The sequence below is a fragment of the Leptinotarsa decemlineata genome, unplaced genomic scaffold, assembly GCF_025532065.1.
Source record: "Leptinotarsa decemlineata unplaced genomic scaffold, Ldec_3_MD MMD2_tig00001019_RagTag_RagTag, whole genome shotgun sequence".
Taxonomy (NCBI): Eukaryota; Metazoa; Arthropoda; class Insecta; order Coleoptera; family Chrysomelidae; genus Leptinotarsa; species Leptinotarsa decemlineata.
In genome coordinates, this window is record NW_027412557.1 from 2,880,001 (window position 1) to 2,906,074 (window position 26,074).

The 26,074-nt window shown below is 34.6% G+C and overlaps 1 protein-coding gene and 1 long non-coding RNA gene across 2 annotated transcripts in view; one reads left to right on the forward strand and one right to left on the reverse strand.

Moving 5' to 3' along the window:
* LOC141482297 (uncharacterized) overlaps positions 1–26,074 on the reverse strand; it is a 99,223-nt gene that overhangs the window by 14,610 nt on the left and 58,539 nt on the right. The gene's annotated exons all lie outside the window — the stretch shown is intronic.
* The window catches only part of LOC111516435 (para-nitrobenzyl esterase-like), a 95,905-nt gene continuing 80,106 nt past the window's right edge, over positions 10,276–26,074 (forward strand). Inside the window, exon 1 of the mRNA XM_074175328.1 lies at positions 10,276–10,409. The gene's annotated coding sequence lies outside the window, so the exon portion shown is untranslated. The remainder of the gene's footprint in view (positions 10,410–26,074) is intronic.

A 26,074-nucleotide genomic window follows, 5' to 3' on the forward strand; every position in this document is an offset into this window, starting at 1 on the left:
AGTTTACAGAATTTTAAAGAAACAGCAATTATATCCTTATCGTATTCAGCGTGTACAGGCACTTATGCTACGGGATTTCCAGCCACGTATCACATTTGCTCAATGACTTCAAAGAAAAGTCGAACAACATCCGCAAATTTTATCGAAAATCCTCTTCACAGATGAGGCTAATTTTTTAAGAAATTGTATCATGAACTTCCATAACAACCACATCTGGGAGGAAGATAACCCACATGCGATAACACAAACTCATTTCCAAGACAGATTCTCCTTTAATGTATGTGTAGGCATAATTGGGAATTATTTAACGTTTGTTTGAAGGGGATTTACAATGTTTCATGAAGAATTTCACTAGTTCGGACTTCCATTGTCTAATATATAAAATGATTTGAAATCCCTGAAACAACTAAAAAAGAAGAATTAAAAATGAATAGTTGAAAATAATGAATATATTTAGCAAAACTAACCTGAAATGAAATGATAGTGAACTAAAATACGAGTAAAAATAGAACGACTGAACAGAAATTAAAATTAAAGAAATAAAATTAAAATAAAAATGAAAACGTTGAGAGACTCTAGGCCACGTTAGTTCACGATGTTTCGATTGTTAGTATCTACAATCGTCTTCGTGTGAGATTTCAAATCATTTTATATATTAGACAATAGCAGTCCGAACTAGTGAAATTCATCATGGGGATTATTTCATTGGACCCTATTTTCTCCCCTTACGTTGGAATGGAGATGCTCACCTACATTTTTTGGAACACGGGCTTCCCCAACTTATGGAAGATGTTCCCATTGGTCTTCGAAATCACTCTTGGTTTATGCACTATGGAGCTCCTGCTCATTTCAGTGTGATAACGAGAATTTTTTTAGACGTAGCATATCCCCAACGATAGATAGGAAGAGGAGGCACTGAGCATTGGCTCCCGATTTCACCGGTCCTCAATCCCGTCGATTTTTTCTCTTAGGGACACCTCAAATCACTAGTTTTTTCTAGCCCCATTGATAACGAGGAAATATTGAGGGATCGCATCATAGCTTGCTGCGAAACGATAAGAAACACTCCGGGCATTTTTCAACGGGTGCGGAATTCTTTGATGAGAAGAGCAGAAGCTTGTATTACTTTTGGGGGTCGTCACTTTGAACAGTTGTTCTAATAGTTGTTTCGTCCAATTTTTATATGTTTATTTTCCTAATAAATAACATAGTACTTCTCCGGATTGATTTTTTTACAAACTCCGAAATGTAGCAGTTTCTAATTGAATAATTGAACCTTACAAATTTTTTTCATTTGGATTGAATAAGCAGTTCGATAATGCTCAGTTTAGAAGAAGTTTATTCACAAGTAGTATACTGCGTATAAAGTTTGATGAAAATAACTGAAATTGCAAAAAACTTATGACAAAAACCTACCATGTTTTGAAAAATTTCAACAATCTGTATTTCGAAAATGAATCATGCTTCGTTAAACATTTTATAGGAAAAAGTTATTTATTTTGACGAGCAACTTCACTTAGCGCCCTAGGAGCTGAGTAGTATGCATCGATGTAGAAAATTGTAAATATCTTGACAACGATCACCTCCAGCGTTGTTGAGAAGGAGTACCTCATTTACTTGGAAAAAAGATGTGGGAATCAGGTTTTTTCATGAAAAGTACCAAAAGTTCACTGTCAAAAAAGTTAGGACAATTTGAAATAAATAATGACAGCGTACGCAGCACCCTCTAGATGATACATGAAAATTAATACGAAATTATGATTTCCCACATCAAAAAAACTCTGGATACCGAATTTCGTGCGAATAACTTATTTTTTTCAAGAGTTATTTTCAAAAAGCGAACAAAAAAATTCAATTTCAACACCCCGTATCTCCGAAATGAAGCATTTTTGGACATAAGTTCATATAGACTTATTTTCTTGAAATTGTCTCAGGAATACGTCACTTGAATATTTTAACATACTTGTGTTACACCCTGTATAATGTTTGCAATAAATTTACGTGTGTTTACACGGTAGCTACATCACTGCTACATCATACTTTTTTACAGTGTTTTTTGAAAACATTTTTCATATAGATAGATGTAGATATATTTTATTCAACAAAAAAAATATTCATTCACAAGTAGTATGAAACATCAGATTGGTCAACAATTGACTAGATATGAATGTTTTTAAATTCAGATTTCAGATTCATATTAGAAAAAATATATATATATATATATATATATATATATATATATATATATATATATATATATATATATATTCACTGCTGTAGGCTGTAATGGTATATATATATATATATATATATATACCATTACAGCCTACCTTACAGAACTAATAATTACATCTATGACGGATTGTGGCTATCTAAGCAAGCTTGTATTACAGCCGCATATCCAATTCATTGACGAACAAAGATAAACCTACTGAATAGTTCTGGACTAAAATATCTTAGAGAAACAACCAGCAGTTTCTGAGGATAATAAGAGCGTCAATACGAGAGGAGATATAGAAACAACAGTTTGTGTCATTTCATTGAGTGAGTGCAGTATAGTGAGTTATCTAACTATCCAATATTATTTCGAATATGTGGTAATTATTATTGATAAATGTTTTCAATTTCTTTTTCAATTAAGTTCAACTTTCAATATATCAGTGCCGACGGTAAATAATTTGAAATGAACTGTGTACATTTTGAGCATTGGACTCAGAGTATACTTATTGAAAGTATTGTTAATAACGTCAAACTTCATTTCATTTCATGACATCATTAATTAATGTACAAATCAAACAATTGGAAATCATTGTAGAGAATCGAAAACCCGTTCAGACGCGGTATCACAGGCCACCCCATTTTCATCTGAATTTTTTTACAGGGGTAGCTAGGGGTTGAAAAGGCAGCTGAATAATTTTATTGAGGAAGTGTATTTTCATATAGGAAATTGACCTGAGTTTGAACGGAGAAATGTATTTTTTTAAAATATTTATTTTATAAATGTACAATTGAAAACGACTTTCTCTATCAAGAGTTACAAATAGAATGAAAAAATGAACGATAAAATGATGAACGTCGCCTCGCAAGTCCAGATAAGAATTTCTTGGAAAACCGCTGTCAGCAGATCATGTTTCCGTGAGAACAGCAATCTGTGGGAACGGTCGTTCCATAACTCCTCCCTCCTTAAGTTCAAAAATGACGGAGTCATTTTTGTCTGGAAGGAACCATTTCGATTTCCGGGTTATTATCGTCCTTTTTTGTCTTCCTAGAGCGAAGCCATTTGAGTATGGTATCCCTTTCTTTCTTCTTTCTGATCAGTACGATCAGAATCAGTATCAGTATGATCGATCCGAAGATGATTCCGACGATCAACGTGTTGTTGGTGTTGGTTTTGCGTCTCGTAGCCATTCGGGGCTTCCACATTGTTGATTTGGATTTTTGGCAGAATCAGAGGTTTTCCTTTTTGAATTTTCATGTTGTTGAAAAACAACACATGATTTGGGTATTTTGACGAGTGTAGGGATGTTAACTTCGATATATCGATCTGCTCTGCACTTTGAGAAAATTCTTTCTTCTCGTACGGGGATGATCAGCACTTCCTCTTGGGTGATTTGTTCGGCTATGGATTCGCCTATGTTGATTGGAATGGGTTGGCAATTTGTTGTGATATTGCCTTCAATCAGCTGGGTTGTGCACTGGTCCTGTGGGTTGTAGTCTTCGATACAGAAATATGTTTCCTCCAATAATGGACACAGGTTAGATTTGAATTGATTTTTCGAAGCTGCTCGTGCCAAATAGGGATATTTGAGGACAAAAATATGGTGGTTTTGGATGATGGGGTACAGGTGATAAAACATAAAAATTTCGTTTCTGATAATTGGAACATGAATTGAGAAAATCAATTTCGTGTTCGAAAATGTAACTTGTGTGCCAAAGAATTGATAGTATGACAAAATATTTTCGAATTTTGGAATTTCGCTTTCATCGTAAATTTGACTCAAGTATTTTATCATTTCTTCCAGATATGAACTGGATATAATTGAATTATGCAAAGCATTCAATTTTGCGAAGGTAATTGCGTTTTCTAGGTTGTCAATGAATGTTATGATATTTTGGCAGTCCAAAATGATCTGGGAAAGTACACCTTGAAAACTGATATAATTTTTGAGATCGACAATGGTTTTTTGAATGGCAAACTGGAATGTTTTCAAGCTGTTTTCGAGCGCTTCTTGATTTGAATTGAGCGTTCGAATGGTTCGATTATAATCATTGATTAATTGTTTTGATAGAGAGGTTTGAAGATTCAATTCGTGAATGATATTTTCTTGATTTTTCTCCAATATTGCAATGGTTTGATCGTAACGCTTTCCGTCATCAGCGTCAAGTGTTCCGAAAAGCCATTGTTTTTGTTACTCATGGGCTTTCGGGCAATATTTTTGTGATAGGTTTGGGTCGGTCTTTTTGTCGTGCTTTGGTCCTGATATATGCTACTTTTTGATCAGAAAAATCAGGGGGTTCATCTCGGTTTTTATTTCTCTTTTCTATACATTTTTCCTTGGTTTGTTGGTTTGTCTGTTGTATAGATTGGTACAATTTTTGGGTAGTGTCTTTATGGGCTTAAACGTATTCTGAAATAATGATATGATCACTGAGATCGAATGGATTCGTATTATTAATGTGACCTTTTACTACTTCGAACGGGGTGAATTTTGTGACACTATGAATTGAGTTATTGTATCCTAGGAGGGCACGTTTCATTAACTGCTCAGGGGAAAGATTCTTGTTTTCCTCTCTCAAGCATCGATAATGTTCGATCAAGGTCGAGTGAAACCTATCTACAGGGAAATTGGAATTGCTATTTTTGGGAGTTGTATAATGAAGTTCTATTCGATATAATTTACAAAAGTTTTCTAGTTCTTTATTTTTGAGTACCAGAGTCAGTGGTAATTTTTAGCGGTAATCCATGATGAGAAATGAAATTGAGAAGGTTTTCGAGAACTAGGACACCGGTAAGGGCTCTTAAGGGGTATGCTTGACCATATCGAGAAAAGGAATCGATAATTATAGTAAAACTTTCGTTCGATATCGTGAATGTATCGATATGAATATATTCGAATGGTTTTGAAGTGGTAGGAGTGAGATTGAATTTTATGATTGGGGGATTTCGATCATATTCATTCTTTTGACGTATTCCGCAGTTATTGACAAAATTTTGGATATCATCAATCATTTTAGGCCAATGAAAACGTGAACTCAGAGATTGTTTCATTTCATTGATACCTCTGTGACACGTTTTTTTCGTATGGTAAAGTTGAAATTTTTCCTCTTGGTCATTTGATGTTTCTACATCAGTAAGGAATGTGGGACATTCGACAATTTTGAAAGAGGAATTTTTGAAAAAATATTGTATCGTATTGCTGAAAAGCCTTTGCAATGAAGGGTCCTTAAAGTGAAGTGCGTACGTTTGTTTTGGATCAATGTATTCTTTGAATAATTTGACGATGTTTTCTTTGATGTTTTTTCTCGGTAGTGTGACATATGACCGAAAATTTTCAAAAACTTTTTCGATCTTGCACTTCAATTTTTCTATATCCCCAAGTGTGATGATTACCTGGTTTTTATATGTATTTATAGCACGCTCTGCAATGGGAATATTACATAGAGGGTCCTCAAGTGAAGTGTGAACAGTTTCTGAATCAGAATTTTCTTCTTTTTCTTTTGGAGGAATGATTTGAATGTCAGAAATTATATTGATTTTCTGTGGATTTTTCGGGGGTTCGATAATTTGGAGAACGGTCTCGTCCAATTCGGAGATTTCTTCGGGATTTGTCAATATGTCTCTGATTATTTCGTCGACGTCACCTGGATTATTTTGAATGGATAAAGTTTGAAAGGCATTCAAATCGACGTTGGAAGGGTTTCTAGAAAGGAGATCAGCTGATTGATTTGACTTGGCTTTTTTTATACTGTATGACGTATTCAAACTCTTCGAGTTTTAAACGCCAGCGTACCAACCTAGAGTTGGGTTCTTTCAATGAAAAGAGCCACTGAAGGGGTTTGTGATCGGAAAATATTGTAAACTTTCGACCGAATAAATAGGGCCGGAAATATTTACAGCTCCAGACGATGGCAAGAAGTTCTTTTTCGATTGTCGAATAATTGACTTCTGCTGGATTCAGTGTCCGGGAGAAATAGCATATTGGGTGGTCATTTTGGGATAATATGGCGCCTATTGCGAAATTTGAGGCGTCCGTGGTCAGTTCGAATGGTTTCTCGAAGTCAGGATATGCTAGAACAGGTTCAGACATAAGTATTGATTTGCATGTTTTAAAGCAATCAATAAAGTCTTTCGTGTGCTCTACTTTTTCATTTTTCTCAAGACATTTGGTCATGGATTTTGTGAGTCTGGCGAAATTCTTAATGAATTTCCGATAATAGCCCAATAGTCCCAAAAATGATTTAATATCTTTTTGAGTCTTTGGAATTGGGAAATTTTTGATAGCAGTGATTTTTAAGGGATTAGGTTCGATACCTTCCGGTGTAATCACATGTCCTAAAAATTCGACTTCTTTTCGAAGAAATTCCGATTTATCTAATTGAATTTTCATACGAGCTTCACGCAATTTGAAAAATACCAATTTGAGGTTTTGAATGTGCTCCTGAAGTCCGGTGCTGAAAATGATGATGTCATCCATGTAGACCATGCAGATTTTATTTTGCAAGTCTTTGAGGACCTCATTCATTACTCGTTGAAAGCTTGATGGTGTGTTTTTGAGACCAAACGGCATCCTCAAGTACTCATAATGACCATGATCCACATTAAATGCGGTTTTCTCGATAGAATTTTGGGCCATTTCAATTTGGTGGAACCCACTGGCCAGATCGAGGGTAGTAAAATATTGAGCACGTCCCAATTTATCCAATATGTCATTATTATTGGGGATTGGGTATCGATCATCTATAGTTTTCTCGTTGATTTTACGATAATCAACAACTATTCTCCATTTTTGTTCACCAGATGATTCGAGTTTTTTGGGCACGATCCAAATGGGGGACGACCACGGCCTACAGCTGGGTCGTATGATATTTTTCTCAAGCATATCGTTGGTCTGACGTTGGACTTCTTGTCTGTGGACGTATGGATACCTATATGATTTGGTGTGTACCGGTATTTCATCTGTAGTCCTTATCTCATGTTTGATTTTTGAAGTAAATGTCAACTCGTCTCCTGGTTTGAGAAAGATATCAGAATATCCTTTGCATACTCTGATTATAGCTGTCTTTTCCTCTGAATTCATGTGGTCAATGCGAATTAAGTCTGCGATATTCAGGTCAGCTTCGTTTGATACGGAATGGTCATCTGTCTGTCTGTCGGGGTTTGTGAAAGATTCGAGGGTGAATATTTCGTATGTCGAGGATACAAATTGTGTGACAGGTAGGGGTTCAAGTAATTTTACCGAAATCGTTTTATTGGTGGGGTTTCGAATTTCAATCGGGGCATATCCGTTTTTGGCAATAGTCAATATTTGGGGAATAATGAGATTATTCATAGTTCCTTCGATTGTCAAAATTTCGCCTTCATACACACTCACTGGCAGATTTTTTATCATCTTTTCCAGCGGGTTTACTGAAAAGGAAACACTGAAATCTGAAGGTTGTCTGAATTTGAAAGGTATTTCAGTATTTTTTTCTATCAATTTCTTATTAATCGAATCGGTATTGAGGTTCATGTTTATTAAATCTGTCAGTCCTAAAACGCCATCGAAATAGTCATGAAAATCGAATAAGATAAAATCAATTTCATAATCCATATTAAATTCAGAAAAGGCTGATATTGAAGCTTGATATCTGACCTTTTGACAACCAGTTGCCGTTTTTATAATCGTATTGGAGTAATATATTTTATCTGGAAATAATTTTTCAATTATCGAGGGTTTGATTATCGATCGAGAGCTTCCCGTATCGATAAGTAGTTTTAATTTTGGGTTTTTGGTTTCTACATATGGTAAGGCATTATTGCATGAGAGATTGATTTCAGCTAGGTCGATTGGTCTCGTTGGCTCGTCGTCTGAAAATTTGCGATTTCGTCAGGGTCTAAAATGTCATCGTTTGAGATACAAGGTGGTTGTTGATCGAATTCATTTTCGAAATTATTGCCTTGATCAGGGCTTTCGTCTGTATTGGGGTGTTCGTAATATTGATATTGATTGGTAGGTTGATCATAAAAATCAATCGGGTTTTCATATTCACTTGAAAATAATTCCACTGAAATGAAATTTGGGTTTTGATTCTGTTGGAAGAATCGTGGTTGGTTTTGGAATTGGTTTGAACCATATTGCGTTCTGAAGTTGGTCCTGGGGTCTTGCCGGTATTGAGGAATTTGTTGGTGGGACATCCTAGTGGGGTTTCTTGAAGTAGTCGACATGGGTTCAGGTTTTGGCAATTGGTTTGGAGGAATTTGTTTGGGTTTGAAGACATTTTGAGGGGTACCAAACACTTCTCGATTAGTAGGATATTTTCGGGGTGGTAGTTACCTGGGTTGGACATTTATTGGTTGATTGGGCCAAATGAGTCTCGGAGAGAAGTTTGGGTTCGAAAAATTGGTGTTGGGATAATTGAATTGTCTCTGTGATTGATTTGGTATTGTTTGTTGAACGGTGGTGTTCGTTGGGATATTGGTCATGTGGGTATGTCTGTTGGTATGAGTATTGAATTTGGTTCTATAGTTATCTTGGGCGGTGCCATATAATTTTTCAAAATTTTCGTATTCGTTCACATACGCCATTGTGTCTTCAAGAGAATTTGGGTTTTTAAGATGTAAATTATTTCTGAGAATACCTGTACATCCAGCAATGAATGTACCAAGTGCAACCTTATCATAATGTGTTATTTGACAAAGTTTCTGTTCTCTACTCAAATTAGAATCATTACTGATTCTCTGTACCACGCTACTTCTAATCAGTTGCAACCTACTTCCGAAACTGAGTAAGTCTTCACCTTTATGAGGTCGACTCCTCGTTTGTTCCAGAACGAGACAATCTATATTCCTACGGTCAGAAAAACACTGTTTCAGAGCATTTTTCAAACTTTTCCAAGTATTGAGTTCTGGTCGATTTCCAACCATGTATTCTGCTTGCCCGATCAATTGTTCCTGGATGCATTCAAAGACATGTTCATTCAAAGATGCATCGTTGAATGTTTCATAGGTATTAATCAATGAATCGCACTATCAATAAATTTATTAAATGCGTTACTGTCACCATCGAAAGGTTTCAGGTTATTAAGTCGAGACTTGAAAAGATCCCAGTTCATTTGAACATTTTGTTGCTGTGGTGGAGCCACTGTTATTATTGGTAATAGTAGTTCAGGTTCAGAATTACTTTCGCTAACTACTGAATTTTCTTGTACTGATAAATTACCTAGTCTATTCAAAATATCGTCAAGTTCGTTCATGAATCAATATTCAATCAATAATTCTGTATTATTGACTTCAGATTCGAATTTATTGAAATTTCTTAACAAAAATTCACAAAATTGATTTTTTTTCTTCTTAAATTACTCGTCTAGTATAGACGCCGATTTTGTTCGCAATGAACTGCCCTAAATTATCTTCACCGAAATCCTTATGCAGAGGGTTCAGTAAAGGCGAAAAGGAAATTTGGCACTTACAGTTATTTTGGTGGTCCAAAATCTTGTAGTCTCCAGGTCCTCTCCCAATGATTCTTTGTAGCCTCCAGAAGTAGGGTCGTTTCTTGGTCCGTCCGGTACAATCCTCGATGGATCACGATTTTTCGAATTTGTGCTTAAGAAGTAGACACTCCAAGACGCGAAAAATTACTTTTAACGCACTGCACAAATCCTACCGACTGTGCCAGTTAAATACTTTGAACGGAGGATTGTGTTTTTAAAAAATATTTATTTTATAAATGTACAATTGAAAACGACTTTCTCTATCAAGAGTTACAAATAGAATGAAAAAATGAACATTAAAATGATGAACGTCGCCTCGCAAGTCCAGATAAGGATTTCTTGGAAAACCGCTGTCAGCAGATCATGTTTCCGTGAGAGCAGCAATCCGTGGGAACGGTCGTTCCATAACTCCTGCTTGAGGATTTATCAATTGCATTCATAATCACGTAAGAAATGATGGTATCCGTTACTTCAGAATCTGACTGTATGTAAATATTCGTTATATAACATATATATATATATATATATATATATATATATTATAACTTTAGGAAGATAAGATAAGGATTCATCTCGCGAAGCGACAATATAAAACATTTCGCAATCAACTATTACCATCATTTTTTTAACAACAGGAGACAAACACTTCAACATTTCAAAATAGCTTCTTGAGTGTTGGAATTGAATAGTATTATTTTAATTTCAGTGTTGAACTTCAGGTAAGCCTTCAGTTCAATGACAAAACTTTCAAGCTATATATTAATATATTTTATCATCATCTCTTTGTAATCACTTTCGCTAAAGGAAAATATTTCTATCATTGTTTTTCTGAAGAGCTAGTTTTCAGCAAGTTCAACGAAAAAGTTGAAAAAGTGTTGTGAAACATTCCTGAATTGGAACGTTACGTCACTACATATTATATAACAAAAGTCCCCTACCACGTTTGCCAGATTATCTAAAAGCGATAAACTCAAAAACTACGGTATGAATTTTCATTTATTATCATTTTTTGTTGTATATTCGTTGCAGTGTGATGGAAGTCTGAGCGAAGTTTGCGATCTCGATGTCTATATTTTAGGATAGTTTTTTATTATAACCATTTCAACATTTTAATATTATCAAATATGATATATGGTAATTGAAAAGTTACTTCGATGGATATCCTCATTAAACTGAATACGTTAGTTACCTCAAGCATTTCATGCTCATTATAATAATTGCACTGTACACCATACACATCGAATTATTATCTTAAAAGCTATATTGAAATCAAAACTATCATGTTCTCACACGAATACTATACTAGATAGATTGTATATACTAGATTGTATTGTGTAGTGCAAATAGAATCGATATTTTCATAGGAGAAAAAATTCACGTATGTCTCAGAGTAGATACCTGAATTAGTCTAAGCTCCCAAGTAAGATCGATCTTCACCAATTTGGTTATATTATATCAAATAAAATATATTTATTACAGTGTACCACTAGGGTGGTAGCAGAAAATTGTTTCTTTGCTATGAATATTGGAAATTATGAAAATCAATTATTTTTTCAAATATGATTGTCTTGATTGCCAAACGAACTATATTCCAATCGAACATTTACAAAATACACAATGAGCCATAGATCGGTAGCTTATCTTTTTTTGTTACCTGATAGCCGTGCTCATCTGCTTCACACTTGATGAAAATACAGGGTGGGGCATCACATACGACTGGTTCCTGTGAACTAAACCATTGATATTTTCGGGAAATCCTCGTTTTCATTATATGTATATTGTGGGTCGGAAAGACTCATACCATAAATCGTTACGACCAATCAGCCTTACATCCTTTCTGTTGAAAGGACTTGAGAGGATACTGGACGGACACATCAGGAGGGTGGCATTATATGCTTCCGTCATGAATAACCACCAGTATGCTTATCAAACCGACAGAATAAGCATTGAACAACCTTGTAAATAAAATCTCTCAATCCCTTGACAACAAGGAGATGGCGGTTGCTGTATTTCTCGATATTGAAGAAGCATTTGACAATGCACTACCTAAATCTATAGGATCATCTCTGGCTAGGAAAGGCATAAAATCGACCATAACTGGCTGGATATATGCCATGCTGTTAAACAGAACTGTAACTACGACTCTTCAAGGCGAGGCCATTAGGTTCAGGGTCACCAGAGGCTACCCTTAAGGTGTAGTACTATCTTCCCTTCTGTGGTCACTCCCGATGGATAGTCTGCTTGATGCCCTCGACGGTCAAAAAGTAGATCTGCAAGCCTATGCAAATGATCTTGTCATCTTGGCAAGGTCCATGCGGAAAGGGTAGCTTGTAATATTCTCCAAAGCACGTTGGACGTTATTCACCGTTGGTGCCTGAGGGAGCAGATGTCAGTCAATCCCAGCAAAACTGTGATAATCCCCTTCACCAGGAGGAGAAAATTGGATGATCTGAAGCCACTTTTTCTCAATGGTGAGATCAATTCATTTGGAAGGTCTGGATTTCTGGCCATACTGGTCTGGAAGGCAATGCAGCTGCTGATTTCCTTGCAAAGGAGGGTACTGCAGGCAGTTTCATCGGACCAGAACATGTCATTAGCATGGCTTGAGGGTTTTCCAAACAAAAATTGAACACCTGCATGGCAAGAAGATTTATGGACTTCTGGCGAAATCTTCCAGGATTGGCTCACTTCAAGGCGTTTATTCACCCTTCGAAGCTTGATACCAAACATTTGTTGGACTACAATAGAAATGAACTACGATGTCTAAAAGGTCATCTTATAGGTCACTGTCATTTGAATCATCATATGCAGAGACTTGGACTGTCGGAAGACAGTATGTGTCGCCTCTGTTTGGAAAATGATGAAACAGCGGATCACATACTTTGTGCCCCGCTGGGGATTGAATCGGGTTTTAGGAGTTCGGCAGAACCGTGCTCTTACCATCTGACCTGAAAAACCACCTTCCATACAAACTCATCGACTTCGTTGAGAAGCTGGGTTAATTTGATCGGGTGTGAATAGGTGTGAGCCACAATAAACCCTTGCAGGTTGTGGTGGAGAGTCGAATAGACCCGCTCACTTTGGACCTAACCTAATATGTATATTGATTAAGGCTGCAGGAGGAAATTATTTTGAAGTCTACAGGGTGACTCAAAAAACTGTGACATATTGAAGTTGTGTTTTTTTAAAGAATACCCTGTATTTCGTTATACTTTCGAATAGGTCAGGAAAAATATTATGATTTCATTTAAGATACTATGTACCCAAATATTACCATTCTCGAGATATTGATTTTTTTATGAAAATGCTTGGTACAATTGGAAACTTAATAACAGCGAAATGTATAGAAATCATCCTTTCGGATTCTGATCAAGCATTAAAGACGTTTTGCGCTACTGATTTCGATAAAATCCGTTCTTCAATATTAGACAGATGTAGAACGAAAACAAGTTTATTATTTCAAATAGAACACCCTGTATTTTTTTGATTTAAACGATATAGGACTCAATCATCTAGGGTAGATAAGATAAGATAAGATAAGATAATATTTATTGACCAAAACGCGATACACTTGGTATATGTGGTAAGTCAGGGTATATATTTAAAATATGACATTATGAGGACCCCAAGTCAAATAATCAAATGGGTAGTACATTCATTGAACTTACATCGCAGTGATAAGGCACACACAAAATAAGCAAAAATATATACATAATAACAATGTTAGACTAGGAATGCCAGACAAAACTTTAAATTAAAATGTATTTGAGTTGTTTGGGAAATCGTCGTTCAAGAAGTCCTGATAGCTATAATAGCATTTCTGTATTAGAAGGTTTTTAATATTGTTGTGAAATTTTAGGTTACTCTTGACCTTTTTAAATTTATCTGGTATCTTATTGAAGCAGGTGATAGCATTGTACTGTGGAGATTTTTTGAAAAATGACATACGATGTTGAGGGATTTGCAATAGATGTCCATTTCTGGTATTGTAGTTATGGACAGTGGCGTTCTCTGTGAAGAGATTAGGGTTTTCCCTAGCAAACATTATGCATTTCAAGATAAAGATGCAAGGCGCTGTTAACATTTTTTTCTCAATAAAGATAGCACGGCAACTGTCCCTGTAGTTCATATTGAATATAAGTCTTATAATTCGTTTTTGGGCAACAAAAACTCTCATAAAATCATTTGCCCTCCCCCAGATCATAATATTAAAATTGATATGGGAGTATACCATAGCATAATAAATGCTGAGTAACGCTGATTCCCTTAATGTTGATTTCAGTTGCTTTATTGCATAGTATGCTTTATTTATTTTAGAACATGTATTGTCTACTTGTTTTTCCCAGTTTAGATTAGAATCTAAATAGGTACCAAGAAATTTCGTCACCTGTACGTTTTCAATATCATATGTAACAGGAGCATGTAGAGTATCAGTCCTAAAGTGAAACTTCATCGATACTGATTTGGAGGTATTAAGGATAAGTTTGTTTCTTTGGCACCAAGCACTGAACTGGTCAACAATACTTTCAGATTTACAAATAAGTTGCTCAACGTTTTGTCCCGTTAAAGTTATGGTAGTGTCATCCGCAAACATCGTAATGTGTCCATCTTCTATATATTGAGGTAGGTCGTTTGTATATAGGAGAAACAGTAGGGGGCCTACAACCGAGCCCTGGGGCACACCGAGTGTTATCTTTTTGGTCTCAGAGAACGACCCATTGCAAAGTACCTTCATGTTTCTTTCGGACATGTAAGATTGTATCCAATTGATTATATTAGTTGGGAGACCTAAATTGGATAGTTTAGGGAGTAGAAACTCCGGGCACACTGTATCGAAAGCCTTCGATAAATCGAAGAATAAAGAGAGGACATATTTTTTGTTTTCGATCTCAGTGTATATGTAATTCATTAGATGATAAGATGCTGTTTCAACCGATTTTTTTCGTCTAAAGCCATGTTGGGAATCGCATAAAAGATTTTCATTTTCCAAATGGTCCATTATTCTTACCGAAACTACTTTTTCAAAAAGTTTTGCTATAGAGGGGAGTAAAGAAATTTGTCTGTAATTTTCAATTTCTTTGCGGCTTCCTTTTTTATGTACGGGAATAATTACCGCTCTTTTTAAAACATTTGGAAAAATACCTTGTATTAGAGATTGGTTCATAAGGTAAGTTAATGGTTTAATAATTGTTGGAATGATTTTCTTGAGAGTGATTATAGAGAGTTCATCATAGCCTGCAGATTTTTTATTTTTCATTTCAGACAGAGCGCTTAGTACCTCGTATTCCGTTAGAGGGTTGGATGAAAAAGGTAATATGGTACCAACCAATTTAGGGGTAGTACAGGGAAGGAATAAATTTTGTCCAAAGTGGTGGAATGCCGCATTTTCTGCTCCCATTGAAAAAGTATTAGCAAATAATTCAGATACTGCAACAGGCTCCATTATATGTTCATTATCTTGTTGGAGAGAGATCGTTAGTTTCAACCCATTTTTATTTCTCCCGAGTTCATTGTTTATAATGTTCCACGTTTCTTTTATTTTGTTTTCGGACTCACCTATTTTTTTACTATAGAACTCTTTTTTTGCTATGTTTATTTTCTGTTTATGCTCTATCAATTTTGTTTTATAGCTTTCGAGAAATGTTGGATCAGCTTCATGACAATTGGACAGAAGCCAAAATAGATTCCTCAAGTTCTTTCCTTCCTCAATGATTTCCGGAGATATCCAACATTTACAGTTCTTTTTGCCGCATGCTCTCTTTTTTGGGCATGATATATCAAAATACCATAGAATTGTATTGATGAAATAGTTGAAAGCATCATTTAACGTCATGAGGTAAATTAGAGTCCAGTCTTCACTTAGAAGCTTTGTTCGGAACTCCTCAATATTTTCATTTCGAGTCTGACGTCTCAAGACTGGAGAGGTATTATTAGGTTTTTCAGTAATATTCCTGTGCTGGTATACCAATACATGAGCTAGATGATCGGCTATATTAGGTTGAACTAGTTTACATTCATAACTAGATTGCGGAAGACTGGTCGCCATATAATCAATACAGGTTGAACTCCTATGAGCGTTTCTGTTGGTGAATACTCTGGTGGGACCTAAATAATTATTACTGAGTTGATGTGAATTAAAAATATCTAATATAAGCTTAGTATTCATATCATATTTCTGGTAATTTATGTTGAAATCTCCACAGACAATTACTAAATTAGAACGGTCAGTGGCTACATTGAGTGCTTCAGTTAACCTATTTACAAATGTATTTACATTGCCATTTGGTGGTCTATACACAGATACAATAGCAATTTTGCAATCATTTACTGTATAGATGATAGAGGCTAATTCAATTACACATTCAATTGAAAGTAATCTAATATGACCAAGTTCAGAGAAACTATTATCGGTTTTTGAGAGTATCAAAGTACCCCCATGAATATGGCTTTTTCTAGAAAAAATTGAAGCTATTTTATAGTTACCAAAATGAACATCGTTTATTCCACAATTTTCTTGCATCCAGTGTTCAGACACACACAAAACATCAATATCGTACGTTTTCACAAACAACTCAACTAGGGAATGATTATTTAAAAAACCTTGCACATTTACATGACAAAATTTTACAGGGGAATCCCTGATTGTGCTTAGATTAACGTTTATATCAGCAGATTGCTTTGTTCCTGGTTGGATAATAAAAAATCACTATTGGAATTAGTTGCTGTAATATAAGTGTCTGCTACGGTATTCTGTAGTTCTTCAGCAAGTGATATTGGTCGGTCTTCAACAGCATTAGATTTGACTGAGTATTCGGAGGTAAATGATATTTGAGACAATCGGGGGTACAGATGATCGGTTTGTTCATCGCAGGTTGTAGGGGCTGTAGGATATATTTTTTGTGATACTCGGTAACTTTCAAGACCCAACTGATCTGATGCAGGATTGTGAAGTGTACTGTAATGAGTACTGATGTGGTTGAGTATAGCCTTACATAAGAACCATTTTCCTGATTTTCTAAGTGTGCATCCGTCCAAATTATAGTTTGTTTGTCTGATTTTGCCATTACATTCAATAATATTATTTGGTAGTTTCCATTTTTGAAAGTTTATTTTGAGTGCTAAATTGTTATTGTAGATGATGTTGTTGATATTTCTACTATCGTTTCTGTAGAGCTCAGTAATTAAAATTAATTGAGGCAGACTATCATTTCCTACAAATAAGTTAGTTAAGTCTTTAATGCTTGCAGAATAATTTTTCGACCAGAGTATGATTATATCATTTTTACTGCTATTTTTAATTGCCTCGATAGTGGTGCTTATTAGCTCATTTTCACTGCAGTTAGGTTTGAGGGTAGATTGGGTTAAGAACTGGTTTCCAGCTTGTCTATTTAATATATCCGCCATATTTCTACCGTTTTGGCCTGATATTAACAAGATATTCCTTTTGATGTTTCCCTCTAGTATCTTGGACTGACTATTCTTGAGGATCGCTTCTTTATCCTTAATTTGGGTGTCGTGTTCCTGCATCGTTTGTGTAGATATATGTCCAAGAATATATTCACCTCCACCACTGGAATAATCATGTGATTTATCAGACGAGGTGGAAGTAGCCTTGTGCTGAGTTTCTTTACTCATTGTTTGTGTGTAAATACTTTTTGTAGGAACTTTATATCTCCCAATGTCTTTTTGTAGTTCCGTTATCTTTCCTTCAAGTTGAGCGATGATAGCTTTTTGCTGCTGTACTAGGCAATTCAATTCATGTTCAGATTTCATTACCTCCTGTAGAAATATATCGTGCTCCTCTTTCAATCTTTTTATGTAATTATCTTTGTCATAGCTATCTTTACTCAGGTCGTGGATTGTTTTTTCCAATGAGCTGATTTCCTCCTGGTCAACATCCGTGTAAGAATCTTCATTACAACAAGCTATGATATTACCGTTTAAATATCGAATTTGATTTTTCTTTTTCATTAAACAACTTTTATGATAGATGCCTGAACAGGTTTTGCATACGTAATAACTAACTAATTTAGATTTACAACACTTAAAGGACATTTTTGTAGAGCTTTCGAAACTACGTGTTCACTTCGCGAAGTACAATGTAATAGGTATCCTAAACTTGAATAGTTTTTCAGATATTGTTTTTTTCAAATTGTAGTTCTTCTTTCAATGTATTCTCTGATGCAAGATAGATTTGAAACGACATTCATTCAACTTGTTGAAAGAATTCTCATTGACAGTTTTTATATTTTACGTTATTCAAAACATTCACTGGATTATTATCGGTCAAATTGAAAACTTATCCCATTCAAGAGCGGATAGATATGATTTTAGCGATTGGTGAGTTTAGAGAATTGCCTTTTGGCGTCGAGAGTGTATTCACAAAAATATCCAGACCGGAATCATCCAAAAAATTGGTTTCTAAACGATTGATTTCGTAGGACTGGAAGTGTAGCTTATGAAAAGGCAAATAGACCAAAACCTATGATTGGAAGTGAGAAAAATGAATTTCTTGTTATGGGATCAATCATAGTCAATCATAAAAAACCCTCATACGAGTCAATGTAAGATCGAGAAAGATACAGGGATGAACAGATGGAGCATTTCTAGGGTAATAAAAAAATGCAAATTTCACCCGTAAATTATTTAGATGCACCGGGAATTATATGAAATGGATTTCATTGACGAATCGAGCTTTGTCTATGGGTTCTGGACAAGTTTAGTGACGATGAACGATTTTGGATTCCATTTCATTTTCTGATGAATCTACTTTTCATAATGTTTGCTTGAAGGTGATTGACAATGTTTCATGATTAATTTTACTAGTTCGGACTTCCATTGTCTACTATATAAAATGGTTTTAAATCCCTGAGACACCTAAAAGAGAAGAATTAAAAAATGAATAACTGAAAATAAAAATTATATTAGGCGAAAACCTGAAATGGAATAACAGTGAAATAAAATACAAGTGAAAATAGAATAATTGAACAAAAATCAAATAAAAATAAAGAAATGAAAAAAGAAAATAAAAATAACAAAGTTAAGAGATTCCAAGCCACGTTAGTTCACGACGTTTCGATTGTTGGTATCTACAATCGTCTTCAGGTGATGACTGGACTGATTCCTCCGAGAGATGACTATTTATGGGTCGTTCGAACCACCCTGTAGATTCTAAAATAATTTCTTTTTGCAGCCTTGATCAATATACATATAATGAAATGGAGAAATTCCCGAAAAATTAAATGATATGGTTTATAGGGACCGTGTCGTATGGGGTGCTCTACCCTGTATATTGTAATGAAAGTAATTTTATTACCAGTAGGGAATCAGAGAGTTGCTTGTGAAATTTCTTGAAGTCTTTCCAATGTGAACTTTTGGGCATGATTCACATGTTTGCTTGTAAACCTCTGATTTGTTATCTTTGTCCCTTTTCGACTTCTTGTTTATATGTCTACCCAAGAAGTTACCAGTGTTATATGATATATTGATATTCTCTTTTGTTAGTTGTCTCTTCATTTTATCTGATGATTTTTCTGTATATGACAACATTCCGATGACATTTTATAGCCTGCTTTACACAATTACAAAATGGGACAAAGATAACAAATCAGGGGTCTACAAACCATGTGGATCATGTCCAAAAGTGTATATAGGAAAGACATCAAAGAATTTTATAACGAAAATTGCTGAACATGGAAGAAGTTTTGAGCTATACAAAACTAATTTTGTCATTGCTTGCCACCTTTTAGAGAATGAACACGATTACAACATATTATATATTACAAATATTCCAATTGTTTTTCAAACGACCAACAGAAAATTATTTATTCATTATTAGTGAACGTGGGTCATAATATGTCATCAATAGATATATTTACGTATCAACTAGAAAAAATATTGTATAAATCCATGCTTTCTGAATCTACCAGTTGTCGCAGAGTCAAAGTAACTTTATTTGAGAAATATATAGCTTCTTCAACAGTGATTTGAATACAAATACGAATATTCAATTCACTGTTGAAGAAGTTATTGTGTTAGCGAAACATGTCGTGATATATTTTTCAAATGAAGTTTGTGAAGATCGAATCGTGAGGTGTAGTTTATGAAATTACTATAGATCTTCATCAAGTAACGGCCAAATCAATCAGCAAAAAAAATAAGCACGTATTATTACGTACTGTTATATAATACTATATTATTTAACGAGCTCATAATGATAGCTATTATTCACGAGGTGAATTTTACGGCCACGAGCCGCAGGCAATTGACCTAAATCACGGAGATAATAATGGCAATTGTAAGCAAGGAGAATACTATACTTTATCCACGACTAATACAAATTTCTATTGAAGTTTCTTCGTTGAAAATTTTGTTACATTACATACATATTTTTAATAACACTATTATTTCATTCAAACAAATATTTCATATGATACATTATTGTTCGTCTTTACATAGTAAATAGTTATCGAAAAATATAATAATCGTATAATATCTCATAATAATTGAAAAAACAATCTATGTATTCAGCTCAACAAATATCACGTATCTAATCTTACAAGATGGTTAGGTTCGTTCCAACCTTGAGTCACAAACAGATTTCCAACTGTTTGTGAATCGTTATCAACGCGCATGTCTGGTAAATATTGGTTTCTGATTAATTTGAAATTTCTGATTGGAACAGCTGACAGTTCAACCACAGTATACTATATACAGAAATACTGTGGTTCAACTGAAGATTGGCATGGAATTTCAACATAACCTTTAAAAATAATTTGGGAAAGAAAGTTTTTGGCTTTCTACTACTCCATCTTGATACAAAGAAAGGGGATGAGGGAATCTTCCAAAGAAAGGAAAGAAGTAATCAATTTGAAAATAAGTAACTCTATACATGGATGTGTAGATCATGCAAAGAAGTAACTTTCAAACAAACTGAAAGAATGTCCTCTTGAAACAGCTACTTTCATATAAACATTGAATTACACGAAAGAAAAAATAAATTCTTTCAAAACAAATACTTCTATATGAACAATGAATTATACAGAAGATACTTTTCTCTACTCAGTTTGTATTTCAAACATTCCACAACGAATGTCACTCCTAAAAATATAACCCCTTCAATTCTTAAAAAATAAATCTAATCAAGTGTATTTCTGGAGAGTAAAAGAAGGTTGCATTATTTTATATCTCTATTCTATTTACCAATCAACATGGAACTGGGAGGTCACCGCAATAATTAATTTGTATAATTAAAGATGTTCATATTTTAGGTTCCATTAAAGAATTCCTAATTTTTTCTGCGCCAGCAAATACATAATTTATTTTATAACAATTTTTGCAGGTTATGTTAATTGTAAGTTGCATGAACATAAAACAGAAACAGTAATACGGAATACGCATGCGTCAGATTGATGGTTAGAAGATAATCCTCAAACCATTCTGATAGATTTCGAACAGGTTTGAATCTTGGATGGAACAGAAAACTGATAGTTTACTAATGGTTGGAAACTCACGTTGGAACGCAATCACATTACTGCGCAGAATCCTGACTGTCAGAAACTGTTTCTGACGCTGGTTGGAACGAACCTATGGTATTACAAGATACGCATTTATAGTTATCAATAATTGTAATATTTGAACAATTGATCAAGTTGATCGGAGGAATAGATTTAACATTGGTTTACTTTAGTTTGAATTGAAGATGATATTTTGTTGACCGTATTGATTTTATTTCTGACAGATGCATGTGTAGTCTTCTGCTATGGCGGTAGACTTTCATCCACCGTATCTTTTGAGAGCAGTAATATCACCTCCTACGTCAACTAGTATTGTTGCAGAAGATCTGCGGAAACTGTTACCAGAATATTGTTCTGGATTCGGTAATTTGAGGAAGCGATATCTTTTTCCATTGTTGTAAATTCATTCGTCCCAATTCTCTGAGTTGTACATTTACAATTTTGGTAATTGGAAAAGAATGTGTCACTGGTAACATGACTTGGTCGAAAACTTTTATATGTCCTGCATATTTTGTGAAAGTTATCCGTCACAGTAAAATTTCGGCAAATTTTGGTTTTGGTATTTGGCACATGTCCCAAAAAATCTGAGCCAAGATCTTGTAAATGGGTCACTTTCATTTCACATAACTCATTAATTTCTGCACGCATTATTCCAATTATATAGTCACCTCAATCTACGGAATATAATGAAGTACCTACGTTCATAATTCACTCAATATCTAACCTTTGTTGCTAGGTATTTATCTGTTCTGTTCTGTTTGAAATCTGTTTCTTCTGTTAATCAGCTGTCACCCCCATACGAACGACAACTCTCAGAAGTTGAGAAACTTGTGCGTGCTGAGGACTAACGAGGTCTTACCTTTTAACATGTGATTCCTATCAGAAGCTTCAGTTAAAAAGTTATCGGTATCTTCGCTAGAAAAAAGTTTTCGCTTCTTAATTTATACCGTGATGTAACGTCATACTACTTTTGAGCATTGAATGATATGTCCATAGTGTTGAAAATTTAAATTTTGCGGATAATTCAGTGAAGTATAATGAAAATGCTGATTCAGGAAATCAAGTGAATTTTCTTTTGCCAGTTCAAAAAAGATTTATACGCCATATTATATACTTTCTTTGACATTTCTGCGGCAATAAATTTAGTAAGGAAACTTTAGCAGATTCTCTAATGTCTGGTGGTGTTGAAAAAAAATAATTTTCATTTTCTATATAAATTTTCAGTTTGTTTTTTAATACGATTCAACCCAAAATGTCACACTGAGGAATCTACGCACAAAAACAATAATGTTGACAGGTTTGAGTCAAATTTGTTTCAATGAATTGATGGATGTAGCCATTACTACGTGGTAGGAAATCATAATAAAAATGAGAAATAAAACTTTCTATGGTTTTTTCTATGTTATTGCAGTTTCATCCTAAAAGGACATTCTGAAACTGATAAAAAATAATTGAAAATAATTGATAGTATTAGTAGCCCTTATTAGCCACCAGTGTAGGTGATAACAGAGATACTCAACTTAATTGAGTACCTGAATTTTGTTTACCTGTGACAATGTGGTGACAACCGGTGAGTAAACTTGATAGATTTGATCATTTGGCAAGTTATATCCGTTTCACTTAGATTCGGGTACTTGTGGTTGCATTCCAAGGAATGGTTTGAATACGTCAAATGATTTTCACCTAGTCTGAAAGACCTTTCATGATCAGTACACCGTTTTGAAAAATATTGACCGCATTTGTTCCACATAAACACTGGCATCAAAATCCACTATATCTGGCATCAAAAAGGAAATTAGATAACCTGGCATGTGGTCTGAATGCCACTTCTACATTATTTTTTTCTGAAAAAATTGCAATTGACCCTGTTTTTTTACCAAAATATGTTATAAATACGAATTTCTTGATATCTGATTGTTTGATAGAGGGGTATATTGATCTCTAAGTGAATTTGAGGCTTTGTTTTCTGACTAACTACTGGATTGTGTCTACCTTGAAACCATTATTTTGTTCAATTTGTATAATTATTTTAATTTCGTTATATATCCTATCCCTATATCTATCTCATTCCCTTTCTACCTTTGTCTGCTGACAATCTAGATAGGGAAATCAAAATAAATATAGAGATAGGAAATTATGATGATTCCAACGCAAGCAATCCAGAAGTTGGTAAGAACAAAGCCTCATAGCAGTAACGTTAGTTACTGTAGTTTTGTTAGTTAGTTCATTTTCCATGACAAATGTTTTGTTTCAATGTATGAAATGTTTCGAAAAATATGCTATCTTAAAATACAGATATTACACGCACATTCAAAGTTGATTATAGCTCAGTGTAGATGCTCCTTGCCTTCCCACCTAGGCCAGAGTGATCGGTGAATATTTTGACAAAACTGAAACTCATCCTAGAGGAACAGTTCGACTTCAGGCGAGTTCGCAATACGACCTGGCAACTGGTCCGCCTGGTTAACGGGATGAAGTAGGCTTTTCACCAGAAGAAAAATACAGTCATGGTCCTCCTAGACATACATAAGGCGTTTGACACTGTATGACAGAATGATTTATCGCGAAAATGTGGACGACACACATCCCCTTATACATGATAAAAATCTAAAATCCTTATCTGGTCAACCCTAAATTCAGGTTAGAATACATCTCTGCAGATTTTTCAATGAAAGCAGGTGTTTCGTAGAAGTTCTGTCTATCCCCAACTTTATACTCTCTCTATACGTACGACTTTCCTTTGTTTCTTAATGTAGGCACATGGAAAGGTTAGTCGTCCTACACATGGAGAGAAACAAAAATAAGAATGAAAATGAATCTGCCAAAGGCTGAACTCGACAGTTTCACGAAGAAATCCACAGAAGTTAAGATGTTCAGGAAATTGTCAAGGAAAATGTGTGGATGAACAGAAAAACGCGTAATATCTTGGAGTTATCGTCGACAAGTGCTTGAATTTCAGAGAGTATATATGTTTGGCAACTCAGAGAGCGCGAGCGGCGTTAACACGCAGCTACCCTCTAATTGCACGAAATTTCAAACTTGGTGTTAACACCGTATAGAAGTAAACACAAGTAAGTTCACTTTCCGCCATATTTGATTCACCACCTCCAATTTTATGCTAAGCCAACCTACAGTGCAACCGACTGAATCTGATGGGTTTACTAAGCGAGCCAAGTTGAGGTGGTGGTTTTGTATTTGTGAAAAATTTGTGATTAGTTTCAAAATGAACAAGTGTCGAGTTGTGAGATGCTGTAATTTGCAGGGTGATGTCGGCCCTGATTTTTTTCGATTTCCAATTGACGAAAAAATGTATGTTTTTCCAGTATTCATTATGTAAGATTGAAGGACTGAACATATAAAGGGAATCATAAAATAAATTGTTATAGACCATATATATGCAGCCTTTATTTTATGAAATTAATTTGATGACATTGAACTTTACCAATAGCATATGCCTCACAAGTAATGATATAAAATGACAAAACAATGGGATTTCCACTGAAAATCCACGAAAGAAAATGATTGTTGAATCACATTTTTTGATTTGGCTAGTATGTATGTATCTGTAGGAAAAGTATTACTTCCACTGAAATCTCTGCAAAACCAAAGAATGAAATGTATACTCAAATAACCATTTTTGGAGCCTACTGTTGCATACTTTTTTACCAGTTCATCCACAACAATACTGGATATAAAAAGTATTCTGATTGAAGCTGTTAGGCAATTATCAAAAATTGGATTGAGAGTTAGGAGTATCATTTTAGATTCAGGTTTTAATTTTTATACACATGCCAGAAAAGATGTGAAAGTGACTGTAGAGCAGCCATATTTCTTTGTTGATGATACAAAAATATTTAACTTTTTTGATACTCCTTATGTGCTGACATGTAGCAGAAATCATTTTTTTATGACTAATTAAAATTTGGTGAATTTACAACGAACAAAAATCATCATGTACAACTTTACAACTTGGATAAGGAAAAACAATATAGACTAGCACACAAACTTACTGATTTTCATTCATTATCAACTAACTTCCATAGGATGAAGGTTAAATTAGCCAGTCAAGTTTTCAGTCATTCGGTAGCTACAGCGATGGATACTTATGCCAGTTTCAATCAGATACCATCAGCAGCAATAGGAACGGCTACATTCATTGGACAAATGGATAAAGTGTTTGATATTTTGAATTCAAAACGATTTGACGATGCCAAACATATCAATAAACGTTTTTTGGGAACATTAAAACAAATTGATTTTCTGAAAGTAATGAAAATATTTTTCAGCAAATTGACTGTAATATCAAAAAAAGGAGAAAACACGACTGGACAAATGAGATTCATTGAGAAGTGGCAGATAATAATTTCAGCGTTTCTGCAACTTTGAAAAAACCTGCATAATGAAGGACACTCCCATATATTGACGAGGAATATATATATCAGGGCTGTGTGGAAAATTATTTTGGTCAACAGAGAAATACTTGTTAAAATGCCAAAAACCCACCTCCTATTGAAATTACGAGAGCTTTCAAAAACACATTTACTCTTCAGTATTTCACACAAGCAGAAGGAACTAACTGTCTAGAAGATACTAGTGAGATTATATCTAATATTACAGATGCTGACATAAATAGAGTGAAGATTTTTGTGGAAGTTCAAATAAATCCCTATAAACCTTTGAGAGCCTGAGCAACAGCTTGGGCTATGTTTGTAAATTTCTTTTGTGAAAATGTTTAGAAAAACATTTTTGTAAAGTATGTACAAATTTTGCCACGGCTGCTAGTATCACACTGAGTGAAACAAATGTATATAGTCATTTCAAGGCATACACTGATACAGAAGCCAAACAGTTTGGAATTTATATATGCC